The sequence below is a fragment of the Leopardus geoffroyi genome, chromosome A1, assembly GCF_018350155.1.
Source record: "Leopardus geoffroyi isolate Oge1 chromosome A1, O.geoffroyi_Oge1_pat1.0, whole genome shotgun sequence".
Classification (NCBI taxonomy): domain Eukaryota; kingdom Metazoa; phylum Chordata; class Mammalia; order Carnivora; family Felidae; genus Leopardus; species Leopardus geoffroyi.
The window spans coordinates 196,283,562-196,295,530 of NC_059326.1; the positions used below are offsets into that span (position 1 = coordinate 196,283,562).

Consider the following 11,969-nt stretch of genomic DNA (forward strand, 5'->3'; position numbering starts at 1 on the left):
TGGACGGGGGTGGCATCACCAAGCACACCATCCCAGCCTCCCGCCCACCGCACAAGTCAACATCCAGTGAGCCCACCTCACTACAGACCAGCCCTGGCCTTGCCCTACCTCCACAGCTTTGAGTGTTTCCCAAGGGGACCCCTCCGTGGCCCCTGCCCAGCTCCCATGCCAGCCACGGCCCTGGGAGGAGTGGGTCAAGACAACAGCCCCTTGCAAGGCCCCAGAAGACCCAGGCTCCAGTGCCAAGTCTCCCGCTGTCTCACTGCGTGACCTCAGGTAGGCCCGTCCTGCCTCTCAGAGCCTCAGTTCCACCAATTGTCAAATGTGGAGACCACCCTATCCAGTCCTTCCCAGCTCAAAGCCGAATGTATAAACAGTGGCATCTGACAAACTTTGTGCCGCCCTGGGACCCTGCTTTCAGGAAGTTACATAAACATCCTTCAGAGAAACAAAAGTCCAACCTAAAGACGACTTTTTTTTTTAAAAGGATATCAAGAAGCCCTTTTTATAGTCCAACTTCCCCCATCCTACTTCCATTGTTCCAAATATCCTCTCAGGACCTAGAAAATACACTGGGTTTCCGTCTGGGGTTTGGGCTTCTGAGTGTTCTTCCCTCGGAGGCGGCCCCGCCTCTCCTTGGCAGCTTTCTCCCCAGGACACTCCCGTCTCAGCCCCCAGCACTGCCCTGGGCTACCCTGAGGGCTATGGCTACCCAGTCCGCCAAAGATGGGGTGGGATGCAGGGGCAGTTTTCGGGAAACAAAGCCTTCCCTGGTCAGAACAGAGACAGCGCTGGGTTCGGGTCCCCATCATGACGCCATGTGTGGCCCTGTGTGGGCAAGTCCCTGTTCCTTGGTTCACCACTGAGAAACGAAGGGGTTCCCGCTGTGTCAGGAAAGCCCTCCAGTTCCCCAGCAGTACCTTGGTGACACTGAGGCAGAAAAGGACAGCACTGGACAGTGGGCTCTGATCTTGACCCCCACCCCTACCCCTCCTCCTAGAACCAGAAGAGGGTTCTTTTCTTTCTCTGATTTTATCTCCTGTCCTAGCTGTGGGACCTTGAACTCAGCACTGAGTAAGTCTCTGTGTACCTCAAATGGCCGTCCATAAGATAGAAAGAATGACAGTGTCCAGTGGAGGCCCCAACATGGAGGCTTCAGCCCTAATCATCCCAACACAATCCCATCACCTCCGCCAAAACCTAATTCACTCCTTTGATATTTGACATATTTTTGCATCTTTAAAAAACCAATCCAAGTGGGGCCTGCTACATAAACATTCCAAGACAATCTCCCACTTCCCTTCTTCCAAAGAGATCGTGTTTCCAAGCACCTCTATAGAATTCTACAGAATTCCTAGATCTATCACCTTATGGCTGTATGGCCTCAGTATTTTCATCTATAAAATGGGGACAATAATAGTGCCTACTTTATAGGATTATGCCGAGTAAGCAGATAAGGTCTCAAAAAATGTTGAGTGAAAATGATATGATCATCTTCATTAAAATTATTGACATAGTTGGGGGGCCTGGGTGGCTCAGTCAGTTGAGTATCTGACTCTTGGTTTCAGCTCAGGTCATGATCCCAGGGTCATGAGATTGAGCCCTGTGCCAGGCTTCTTGGGATTCTCTCCCCCTGCCCCCTGCGCCTCTCCCCCACTCAGATGCACTCTCTCAATAAAATAAAAATAAATAAAAATAAAAATATTGAGACGTTTAAAACCACTGGACTGGTGACAGCTAAGGTCCCTTAACCCTCTCAAGCCACATCTGACCACTGTGATCACACACACACATGCGCAAACACACACACACACCCTTCTCTGGAGCAGGATCCACACTCTCTGCCTGGCCCCAGCCCCAGAACACAGCTGGTTTCTTCCTGGAACCCACCCTTGCCTCCCACAAAGTCCCCCACCCTTCAAGTCCCCTCATCCTGCCTTCCTTAAGGGACCCCACCACTGTCTCCTATAATTGTCTTGGGGTTCCACTGAACCTTGTTATTGTGTCACAAGAGTGTCTCCTGGAGATGTGACAAGATGATGGATCCTTGACGACAGGGTAGAGAAAAACTGGGCTTTTCTCTGGGTCTTTAACATTTGCTGGGTGTCTGAATATGCTGAGAGCCCAAGGATGGAAGTGTGTTGTTGTTTTTTTAATTATCTAACCAAGTGTTTCTTTTCTTTTCGTTTATTTTTGAGAGAGACAGAGCATGAGCAGGAGAGGGGCAGAGAGAGGGAGACACAGAATCTGAAACAGGCTCCAGGCTCTGGGCTGACAGCCCAGAGCCTGATGCAGGGCTCGAACCCATGAACCATGAGATCATGACCTGAGCTGAAGTTGGTCACTCAACCGACTGAGCCACCCAGGTGCCCCTCTAACCAAGTTTTTCTTCAACTTTAGCATGCACCTACATTACTTGGACGCTTCTTTTTTTTTTTTTTTTTTAATGTTTATTTTTTGAGGCAAAGAGAGACAGACAGACAGAGAGTGAGCAGAGGAGGGGCAGAGAGAGAGAGGGAGACACAGAATCTAAAGCAAGTTCCAGGCTCCGAGCTGTTATGACAGCACAGAGTCCGACGCGGGGCTTGAACCCACAGACCGTGAGATCATGACCTGAGCCGAAGTCGGACGCTCAACCAACTGAGCCACTCAGGTGCCCCATTACTTGGCAGCTTCTTAAAACAGACTGCTGGACCCCTCCTTCCCCCCTCATCCCAGTTTCTGATTCAGTAGGTCTGGGGTGGGGTCAGATAATTTGCATTTTTAGCGACTTCCGAGGTAATACCCAGACAATGCTACTAGTCCAGAAGCCAACCCTGAGAACCACGGACTCAACCTGCAGGTGAATAAGGAAGAGCCTCCATGAGCATGTGACGTTAACCCTCCTGTAAAAGCGTGAGCAGGAGCTGCCGTGGTCTAAGAAGAGGAGGAAGGGAATCTGGACAGACAGTGATGCATAAGTGAAGGCCCTGTGATGACGACATTCATTTCTCCTCACCTGGCCTCTGCCTGGACAGGTAGTGTAGACCAGAGGTGGCTGCCACTGAACAATGATTACGGCAGACCTCCGCCGACCGCCACCCCAGACCTGCCCAGACAGGCCGATCCATGGCCGGCCTAGAGGTGATGAGAATCCACACCCTGCCTCGTTCAGCCAGACCTCGGGTGTGAATGAGGCCAGAGTCTCCACCACATCTCAACCATGTGAGCGCTGGGATTCTGCCCCACACCTCCCCACACAACCCCTTCCGTCTTGGCTAGCTCTGAGTGTGCTTACGTTTCCTCATTTCTAGTGCCTTACAGAGTAAGTCTGCTCTGTCTGGCCAGAGCAGCCCCTCAGAAACCAGCAGCCCATAATGGTAATCCCTTGAGCCTGAACCCCCCCCCCCACCCACGCCGCAAAGGCTGAGCCTTCCACTTCACTAAGCCTTAGTGGCCACACCTGCTACCAAGAGGGGTGACACAAGTGCCTATTTCCTCCTGCTCTCCGAGGATGGAATGAGCTCCCTGTTCAATAACAACATCACCAGCTACAACAATAATCATAACTCACATGGACTCAGCTTATAGTTAAGCATCTTTCCTGCATTATCTTTCTAAATGCTGTGAGATGGGGACTGTTACTATCCCCTTTGAACGGAGGAAGGCACTGAAGAGCTTCCCAAGGTGCCACAAGTAGGAAATGACCCAGCAAGGCCATCTGGGTCCAGAGCCTAGCTCCCAGCCTCTGCCCTGCCTGTGTTCTAGTGACCTGCCCCAAGATCTACACCAGGCCACCTCTCCCTGACATCATCCCGTCCCCCTTCCCAGGGCACAGGGAGGCTCGGTGGAAGGTCTCTGGAGGTGCCAGCCCACAGTGTGCACAGTCTAGGGCATGGTGCCCTCATCTCAAGGACAGCCACAGGACCCACCAGCCAGGCCAACTTATCTGGTGTAAGTTTTAGATACCATTCAACATGGCCACTAGGGAGGACACTGGCCCTTACGGAACTTGAGCACCTTAACCTTGATGGAAAGGACAAAAGAGGGAAAACAGGTGTAACAGAAGAAATCCTGTCTGGCCTCTTGGATAAGACTGGTGGCTCCCACACCCTGTGCAAATTGCCCAGTCTCTCTGGGCCTCAGTTTCCTCTTCCAAATAAACATTCCCAGGCTATGAGACAGAATGTTCAGGAACTCAAACCCTAAGGATTCTTCCTTCCATCTCAGAAAAGACAGACCACCCCCTAGGTATAAACAATATTAATACCCATTGTTATCTTTGAAGAGCTACTTACTGGGCTCTTACTCTGGGTGAGGCACTGATCTGTTCAACTCTCCTAGGAAAACAGGACTATTACTATCCTCATTGGTTAAAGCCTATAGGGATTTAAGATTGAGGTAATTTTCTCTAGATCCCACAGCTAATGATGACAGAGCTGGGACTTGAACCCATGACTTTTGACTCCACTCTGCAATGCTCCCCCCCTGGTGAAATGGGCCACACACAGCCCCTGCCTCCAAAGCCTGGAGCCTAGAAGAAATGAGATATGTCCCTAAGAAACCAGAATTCAAAGCCAGGTGTGTGAAGGGCCCCATGACACGGCCATATAGTAGGCTCTTCCCATGCAAAAGCAGGGAGCAGGCAATGTCCAATGGCATTAGGAATGACTGTAGGGAAGTGGTAACACAGGAGCTGGGCCTCAGTGGGGGACTATTGGGGGGTGAGGGCAAGTGACTGGGGTTCAGCATCCTCGCCATGAGCAGAGATGGGCAGGTTCTGCTGAGGCTTGTGGGGGAATGGGAGATGGGGCACTGGTCACATAGTGGGCTACCTCCCATACCTTACCCTCCAAATAAGCAAATGCTCATTAACAATGCATATGTTTAACATTAGATTAATCCAGTCTGATTCAAGAACCAAGACAGGTAGAAATAAAAATGGCTAGGAGGCAGCTTAATGTAAACTCTCCTCCATCTAGGGAAGAGATTTGGTCCCCTCTGTGACTCCTTTGGTGGCAGACTATCTCTACCCCGGAGGCCATACAGTTCCAGACATTCACATCCACACCTTCTATCAAGCTCCAAACCTCCGAGTTGAAGCTGATGGGCAGAACTTTGTACCAGCCCCACAGGCAGGAGAAAGCGCCTCTACTGGTGACCTTTCAAGACCAGGAGACCCTGCATTAACCATTGCTGAAGGGCAGGCGGGGGACAGCCCTGCCTCCACCCCTCCCGCTCCTCACTTTCAAACCCACTGGCCCTTCCCTTCAACTCCTACTGGTTCAGACTGATTCATGATTCAGCTTTCTTTCCACACATTTGAGGAAAGAGAGACTGAACCCATTTCACAGACGGGGAAATAGAAGCCTAAGGTTCCGGCCCTCTGAAACCACAGTCCCGGCAGCTCTGGCAGCTGGTCCAGACATCCCGAGGGGCCCCTGGAAGGTCAGCTGTGCTGAGTGTGTTCCACAGGGTAAGGACTCTCCCAGGCAGAGCACTGCAGGCCAGGCCAGCATGGGGAACTTCCCAAGAAGCACAGGAAGGGGCAGCTCTGAAGAGCTATGAGAAAAACAGGGGGTGGAAATGGGCCGAGCACTACCCTAACTGCTGAGATTCTCGGAAGAAAAGGAAACTGAAAGAGGTCACCCAGGTCTGACCCTCCCAGCACACGCCTTCGGCATCCTTTCCCTCTCTCCAGGGTCACTGTTTACCTTTAGCAATGGAGACCTCGCCTTAGCCTCCTGTCACTCTTGCTGCTGTCTCTGCCCTCAGGAGGCACGGGACAAGACTATGCCCTCTGCCCACAGAGAGCCCTGCCAGGGGTTGGAAGCAGTGACGCTGTCACTTAAGGGTCCTTCCCCAAACCTCAGGTCACCTGTGATGAGCCTGAGCCCCAAAGCAGCTACAAAGTCCTTCAGCCTCCTCCTCCTCCTTTCCTCAGTCCCATCGCCTGAGTCAGACTCTGCTCAGCTCTCTGCCGGACCCCAACTCGCATCATCTCTGAGCTGGTCTCAACACAACCAGTCTCGCCACCATCTTTGGCCAAATGACCTCTGAGAGGAACAGCACACTAGGGCAAAAGCAGTTCTGGCCTGCGTTCCAATACCGTTCTGTAAGTGACTCAAGGCCCTCTGAGCCTCCATTTCCCCATCTGAAAATGGGGCAGGGGTGGGGATTACCGGCGGCAGCAGCTACTCGGCAGGGGTATTGTGAGATTTCAGTGGAGCGTCTGTAAGGAGCCTGGCACGAGACATGGCAATAGGCATCGACTCAACGAGCTGCTTACCACCTTCTGTCCTCTCCACCGGCTACAGAATAAAATCCAAACTCCTGAGCAGGATGCTGCAAAGTCCCCAGAACCCAATCTTGCCTTCCACTGCCCCCCTTCCCACAGCCTGCATCCTCACAAACACTTCCTCTCCCAGGAAGCCCTGCCGACGTTAACAACCAGAAGAGCTTTTCCTCTCTAGTGACCTTCCAAAGCCCATCTATCACTGACCACGTCCTGCCTCTCCACCATCACTGAGCCTCGTCTTCCCTCCCCCATCAGACCAGCAGCCTCTCCACTCAGAAACAAGCAGCACCTCACCCTCACCCCATTTCGTTTCCCCATCACCCCACCCCGCAGACAGTTTCCATACATATTTAACAAATTACCCTAATGTTCCATTTCATGTAAAGTATGTCCAAGTCCTCCAAACAGTCCAGATATTTCAAGCCATACCCAAACCAAATTCCAAGCCAGCAGAAGTCTGCCCAGTCTCTAGGGACTTGCAGGCCTGGCTTTGGTCCCAAAGTATGGAAGACGGACGGGTCGAGCAGGCCCAAAGCCCAGAGCAGAGAGAGCTCGGAGCTGCTGAGACCAGAGCCCGTTTCTACGTGTCACAGATGCAGTTTCTCAGTTGGCTCCTGGGCCAACCCTCAGCCTATGATTTCACACTCGACCACATCCTCAACTTGTGAATTAAAACTGTTTCTTGCATGCCCCTTATTGACAGGAGGCTCACTATCCATTTTTTCTTGCTTGCTGGCTCCTTCCCTCACCTGTTGATTCTCCCAGAGGCCTCTCTTTCTGCTCTGACCACGAGGACAAGGACAGTCTGGCCGCATGCCAAAGGGTCACCCCCACTCCTCAGGGCTCCTTTCACCCACCCAGCCCCTCTACTCATTGCCCCGCATTTCTGAGTCCCCTCAAAGTCCAGCTAGTAGTGGAATTTCCACTCTTGTTCCTAGAAGCTGACAGTGGTCTGTCAGCCCAGGAAGGCCCCCTGTTCGTGGAGCCTACCAAAAACCTACAGACCCTGCAAATCCCAGACGCAGTGCTGGCACAGCCCTCGGAGCATCTAGGACAGTAATGTGCACGCAAACTTTCATTTCCCAAGAACCTTCATTCTCTACCCCACTCCATTGTTTTAAGATGTCATTTATTAACTAGAAATTTGTTTTTCATGTTTAAAGAAATTACTCAAGGCCCCCAATAAGAGCCTGATCAGCAGTCATGAGATGGTACCCTCACCAAAAGACTGGGCCAGCACAGAGCACTGAAACCGGCGGAAGTCTGGGTCCATGCATATTCACTCAGAGTATTTACTGAGAGTCTACACTGTGCCCCAGGTTCAGAAACCCAGTACACACAAGCATTTTCCATTAGGATTCTGTAATCCTGACCGTGGCTCAAAGTCCACCCCCCATTACTGTCCTCGGGGACCTTTGGGGCTGCAGCACCTAGGGCAGGCCATTAGTTTAGCAATAAGGACCCTGCTGATGAGTCACACAAGTGGACACCTGTGATATAAATCCTTTGGCCTTCTGTCTCTCATCGCCCCCAAGGGCTCGGCTTCTTGGCCCTACCTCTGCTCTCTGCTGATCTAAAAGTGACCTGGTCTGAATGAAGATGAAAGGTTCTGCCTTCTCCTGGGTGCCGGGGACAGGCCTGTTGACAAAGCCACCAGCTGTCCCTAGCTGGAGCCAGGGAGACCAGCTCCTCCTGCACCACCCTCACTGGGAGAGCATTCCTGCCACGGACCCAGCCAGCAACAGAAGTCGGACCACCATAGAGGTCCGGGCCCAGGCTCCACTGGACTTCCCTCCTGGTCCAGCTGCCCACAGTAACAAGAGCCAGGGCACAAGACCTCAACCTGCACCAGTACCAGGCAGAAGGAGCAGCACCTGGGTGTGAGGGTGATGGGGAGAGGGGACAAGTGTCCTCATAATTTCAACTGAAAATGACACCACGAGCTCAGTCACAGCAGGACTTTATAGAGACCTGTAGGTGAGACTCAGGCTAGGGGAGGAGAGTCAAATCCAAATTCCACCACTTCTCACCTGCACAGCCTTTACCATCCTGTGCCTCAGTTTCCCCCTCGGTGAAATGTGGTTCATAGTAAAGCGGGAGAACTGAAGAAAATTATATATATAAAACAGTTAGCCCAGGGGCGCCTGGGCGGTTCAGTTGGTTAAGTGTCTCACTTCGGCTCAGGTCATGATCTCCCTGTTCGAGGGTTCGAGCCCCACATCAGGCTCTGTGCTGACAGCTCAGACCCTGGAGCCTGCTTGGGATTCTGTGTCTCCCTCTCTGCCCCTCCCCTGCTTGTACTCTGTCTCTCTCTCAAAAATAAGTAAACATTAAAAAACAAAGCAAAACAATTAGCCCAGTGCCTGGCACATAGTAAACATGCAATAAATACTTGTTGAATATAAACATGCCACAGTTTACTGAGGTACCACAGATTTTCATCTCATCCTTATTCTAGAATATACTATATTTTTCCCATTTTACAGGTGAGGAAACTGAGGTGAGGGGAAGGTAAGGAACCAGCCCAAGGTCACAGAGCTGGGAAGTGACAGACATCCAGGTCAGTCTGCACCTCAAGACCAGGGGCAGGACTGCCTGAGGCCATTCTGAATGACTGGGGGAGGAGGGGGGGCGGAGTACAGCGCTGGGGCTAGACAGGGGTAGACAGGGGTGGGGTCCTGAATCCCCTGGGCCTAGCATGGCTCCTGGCTGACCCCTGTGCTCAATCCAGTTAAGAGCCAGGAGGCCAGTCCCCAGATTCCCATCCTGTCCCAGTGCCCCCTCCTCACCCCGTCCCAGGGTGTTAAAGAGCAGCGTTCAAAGCGGAGGCTCCACGCTCCGAGAACCAGAGAGAGGAAGAGAGTTAGAGACCAGGCCGCTCTCGCAGCCCCGAGAAAACCGGTCCGGCCGCCTCACCCTGCCCCAAGCGGGGACCCGGCCTCTAACCCCCTCCCTCGCCAGACAAAAGTTTCCCCTGTTCGGGAGTAGGGGAGGGGGAGGGGGCATTCCTCGTGAGTGACATTATCCGTGACCTACAGCTGCCGCGCTGCCCTCGCCCGCACCCCGGCCTGCCCCCAGCCCCAGCGCGGCCCCCCACCCCTTTGTCCTCCCACCCCCGTGCGCGGGGCCCGGCAGACTCGGCTCGCCCGCCCGGCGCCCGCCCGCACTAAACTTGCGCCGGCGGCCGCTTGGGCCCCGCGCGGCCTGCACGCCCGGCTCGGGCCCCGCCGGCCCGGCGACAGGGGACTGGCTGGCCCCGGCCCTCCCAGCCTCTTACCTGCCACGGCTGGGGCGCCCCCCGGGGGCAGGAGGCGCTCCCGGCGAGCCGCGGGACGCCTGGGTTTCCCCCCCGGCCGTGCGGGCGCCGCCGGGCTCTGGCCCCGGCCGGGGTTAACCCCTCGCCGGCCGCCTCCCGCCGCTCCCACCCCCGCTCCACGCCGCAGCCGCCGCCACCGCCCGCTCCGCCTCCCGCCCGCTGTCCCCCTCCCCCTCCCCCGCCCGGTGCCCAGCCCCCAGTCCCGGCCCCCGGCACCGCGCTGGGGCAGCTCGCAGTCCCCACCCCCCACCCCCACCCCCCCGCCCCGCGGTCCCGCGGCGGGGAGGTGGGGGTCTCCCCGAGAGCTGGAAGTTGGGGCGCGCTGCCCCCGCACCCCGCAGGCCGGCGGCGCACAGAGGGGCGAGCCCGCGCGCCCAGGGCCCCCAGCCCGTCTCCCCTTCCCCTCGCCGGCCGCGGCGCCTACCTCCCCGAATCGCGGCCGTGGGAGCGGGGTTCGATCCCGTGATGGAGCGTGGGTGCTGGCCCGAGATCGGCTCCGGAGGCCCCGGCGGCCGGCGGGCGTGCGGCGAGCGCCCCGGGGCGGGGGCCGGGGCGGGACCGGGAGCTGCTATCGGGGCTGGATTTCTCGGCTTCCACCCGGATTCTCCCTCGGCTCTCCCGGCCGATTCGGTGCTGCTCGGCGACCACGTGACGCGGGCTGCCTTTGACCCCTGTCTCCGAGCGGGTAGGGGGCGGGGGCCGGAGGGGGTGTCAGATGCGGGACCCACGAGGGCCCCGGGCGGCTGCCGGGCGTCCTGGAGGCGGTGACCCCGGGGAAACAAAGCCCGGGGGAAGCCCACAAGTTATTCGGGGTCAAAGAGGAAACAGCGCTGGGGGTCGGAGAGGCTTCAGAGAAAACTAGGGAGACAAAGACCCGCGCCCGCCGCGCCTCCGGGGGCCCTGGGAGCGCCCTGGCCGGGCCCGAGGGGGCCTCCCGGCTCTGCCGCCGCTGGGCTTATGACAACTGTCCAGGGCCTCCCCGGACGGCTCCCCGACAACCAGGTCTCTGCCGGAGTGACCCCTCCTGGGCAGGCCTTCCCCACCCCACCCCACCCCACCTTTGCCCTGACTCTTGAAAACCCCTTTATTTCCTTTATCGTGATTATCTGGTTCATTTACTGGTCTCATTGTTTACTAGAATGTCATCTCCCCCAACAAGTTGTTCCCAGCTGAATCCCTAGCGCCTAGCACGTAACAGGCAGCTGAAGAGGTGGATGACCTTGTGCAGATTTCTTCTCCCACTGAGCCTCGGGTTCCCATCCCCAGTGTCATTTCAACCATCTCAAGGACCCTGCAAGTTAGGCCAGACTACAGTGGCCTTCCTCATGAAACAGATGGGGACAGTGAGGCCCAGAGACATGGGATGATTTCTCGGAGGCTCATATAGAGCTGAATGGAGACTGCTCAGATCTGACTGACTAGGTAGGGGCTTTTTGGCGTCCATGAACCATCCAGAACCAGGAGGGATGCGGCGGAGGGGGAGGGGTGAATTCGATTAGTGAGCCTTGAGGAGCTTGCTAATGATGTATGTAACTAGGCCCCTCCCCTGGCGGTCCTGACTCTGTGGACCTGGGGTGGGGCTGGGGCAAATTTGGAAAACAGTAGATTGGTAGTTTCTTAAGAACCTTCTGAGGTTCAAGATTAACTGTAGGAACAAAGCTCAAAAAGCATACGAGCAGGGGGGCCTGGGTGGCTCAGTTGGTTGAGCATCCACTCTTGATTTCCACTCAGGTCATGATCTCATGGTTGTGAGATCGAACCCCACGTCCAGGTCACTGTGAGCTCGAACCTGCTTCGGATTCTCTCTCTCCCTCTCTCTCTCTCTCTGCCCCTCCCCTGCTTGTTCTCTCTCTCTCAAAATAAATAAATAAACTAAAAAAAAAAAAAAAGTATATGAGCAACCAGAGCAGAGCCAAGAGAGGTAGAAAAGCCAAACCTGACATATGAGAGTAGGATAGACTCACCCCAATCCCCCTAAAAACTAACTTTGTTCTGGGGGGAAGAGGTTTTCAGCCAGCCCATGCATGTTTCACAGGGGAAAGATGCTAAGCCCCACAAGGTGCTGGGGGATGGGACGGGGTTCCTGATTCCTAGCTGTGCCCAAGTGACAGCTTTGGACGGAGTATCATCAGACAGGAAGGAGCCTAATCGTGGTGGTCACAGGCCCAAATTGCAGGCCCCATTCAAAGATGGGCTTGTGACTTCTTAGTGCATACTCCAGCCCTGCCACTCGTTTGGCCAGGTAAATCAGCATCTACCAGCAAATTATCCTTTATCATCTATGTTCCTGTGGTCAATGATCTAAAAGTCCTTGAATATGCTCTGAGTCTTAGGCAGGTTAAATAAGCCCCCCTAGAATCTTACTCATGCTAATCT

The 11,969-nt window shown here is 55.0% G+C and overlaps 1 protein-coding gene across 2 annotated transcripts in view; it reads right to left on the reverse strand.

Annotated features, from left to right (window-relative positions):
- NDST1 (N-deacetylase and N-sulfotransferase 1) overlaps positions 1–10,225 on the reverse strand; it is a 62,976-nt gene extending 52,751 nt beyond the window's left edge. The window contains exon 1 of one of the 2 annotated variants that reach the window (XM_045437130.1): positions 10,018–10,225. The gene's annotated coding sequence lies outside the window, so the exon portion shown is untranslated. Of the gene's footprint in view, positions 1–9,554; positions 9,709–10,017 lie in introns of those variants that run through there. The other variant, XM_045437132.1, reaches the window with a different exon arrangement.
- Between the last annotated feature and the right edge of the window lie 1,744 nt (positions 10,226–11,969).